This window comes from Anopheles stephensi, unplaced genomic scaffold, assembly GCF_013141755.1.
Source record: "Anopheles stephensi strain Indian unplaced genomic scaffold, UCI_ANSTEP_V1.0 ucontig221, whole genome shotgun sequence".
NCBI classification, from domain to species: domain Eukaryota; kingdom Metazoa; phylum Arthropoda; class Insecta; order Diptera; family Culicidae; genus Anopheles; species Anopheles stephensi.
Window position 1 is genome coordinate 55001 of NW_023405149.1, and position 2500 is coordinate 57500.

Below are 2500 nucleotides of genomic sequence, written 5' to 3' on the forward strand. Positions count from 1 at the left end.
TATACGGCACGGGGACAAGTATGAAGTATGAAAATTTTTGGTCACAGCGTGAAATCCCTCTAATGATCATGAAAATAGCATCGGATCACTTATCTGACCATAAAAAGTGAACCAAAACCCTATTTGGACAAACTTTTTGGTCCTATGAAAATCACTTTTCATATATGTCATGGTCGAAAATTTTCTAAGTCCCAAAAAATCACATATTCTCGAATATCTCGAAAACTACGTATCGGACAGGGGTCAACCAAGGTGTTTTAGAAAGGTCTTTACTAGCTCTATTTAATGAGCCATAGCGACTTTCAAGTGATTTTTTGACACTTTTTCGCATATCGGCATCCTTGGTTCCCATACTGGCCATAGGCCATAGGGCACCGAACGGCCAACTTTTGGTCCGGGGGTGAAATTTTTTTTTCACGAGATTTTGATGAAAATGGCTTCGGAACGCGTTTCTAATAATGAAAAGTGAAACCAAACAGTATTTGCGAAGAAAAAATTGTCCTATGAAAAAATCACTTTTTCTTAGGGTACGGGTCAAAAATTTTCTAAGTCCCAAAAAATCACATTTTCTCGAATATCTCGAAAACTACTTATCGGACAGGGGTCAACCAAGGTGTTTTAGAAAGGTCTCAACAAGCTCTAAATAATGGGCCATAGCGACTTTTTAGTGATTTTTTGACAAATTTTGTCATATCGGCATCCCGAGTTCCCATACTGGCCATAGGCCATGGGGCCCCGAACGAAAAAATTTTGGTCCGAGGGTCAAAATTTTTTTTCTCATAAATTTGTTCAAAACGCCGTCGGAACGCGCCTTAGATCATGAAAAGTGAAAAGAAACAGTATTTTGCAAAAGTTGGGGTGGCCTATGACTTACATGGCCACGTCCTAGGTCCGAGTTCCCGAGGTCGTGTTCTTCAGTGGCGGAAAAAAATGGCCACTTGTGGGAGATGCAAAATGTTCATTTTGTATTATAGGGGACACACTATCGAAGCGAAAATTTCAGAAATGGCCTAAAACGTGAAGAAATGATGGGGTATGTACGAAAAGAAGGTTTTTATGGTCAAACGGTGAAAATTTTTTTTTTATGAAAAATTTTGGTCTCCCACCGTTCATGAATTTCTAGGACCAAAAATCGAAAAATTTGAAAACTTCACGATCGAAAGGGAAACGCATATGTGGTGTTCCTAGGTGTGTACGGTGTACGAAAAACGGGTTCACGATGAGATATCAGGCAAATAAGTGGACCTAAAGTGAGTTATACGGGTAAGACGAGGTGTCCAAAGACCGAAATAGGGGTACCAACTGAGAACGAAATGAAGGTCCCCGAAGTCGCCATACAAGTTATAGGAGGTGTCCAAAGTACGAAAAGAGTTCCATATTCGGCTGTTCCTACTATATGGTTCCCTGATTGCTGCTCCAAGGAGTAGTGAGGAAGTGTCCAAAGGTCTGTTGGGGGTATCGAGGTGATACCCTCGACGGACAATATGCACGAAAAGTGGTTCGATGATCTATCCTGTAGGTCGTACGGCAGCCATACCCGGCTGGAAGTACCGCGGTAATTCCGCAATAAAACGTTCGCCAGACGAACAAACAAATTGAATTAGCTCATCGTAGTGTACGGAAACGAAACGAAAATGTAAGGTGATTAGGGATCCGGGAGCAATCTCGCGATCCCATGGTTCGGTGTAAGAAATGATACGAAGTGTTCATAAGTCTCCTCTGGAGGCAGAACCATCGTAGCAAAGTTCGGGAACCCAAGGGTCACAAAAACTCGTAGGACGATATCCACGAATAATCGGGGACTTGTGGGGACTACCGTGCCCTGACAAGTCAACTACACCTTAACTGGTGATGGTCGTCCTACGGGGACCTGCGGGGAACAAAAGGGTCACTAAAACTCGTAGGACAATATCTCCGAATAATCGGGGACTTGTGGGGACCACCGTGCCCTGACAAGTCAACTACACCTTAACTGGTGATGGTTGTCCTACGGGGACCTGCCGGGAACCCAAGGGTCACAAAAACTCGTAGGACGATATCCACGAATAATCGGGGACTTGTGGGGACTACCGTGCCCTGACAAGTCAACTACACCTTAACTGGTGATGGTCGTCCTACGGGGACCTGCGGGGAGCAAAAGGAGTCAGAAACAATCGTAGGACGATATCCACGAATAATCGGGGACTTGTGGGGACTACCGTGCCCTGACAAGTCAACTACACCTTAACTGGTGATGGTCGTCCTACGGGGACCTTCAGGGAGCCGCAGTAAGTCGCAGGTCGTATGCGAGCCTTGATTGGTCCTGTTGGGGGCGTGCGGGGTGTAATGCCTCGGTACGTCAAATGTTGGTGTACGATGTACATCGATAATCTGACATCCTCCTGAACAACCTTTGCTCGTGTGGTTATTGGCGCTGTGGAGTCGGTGTACTGCCGCAGGTCAATGAGAGTGGTCACAACAAAGATTGTGTCACCTGATGAACGTAGAAAGAGAGTCTGCG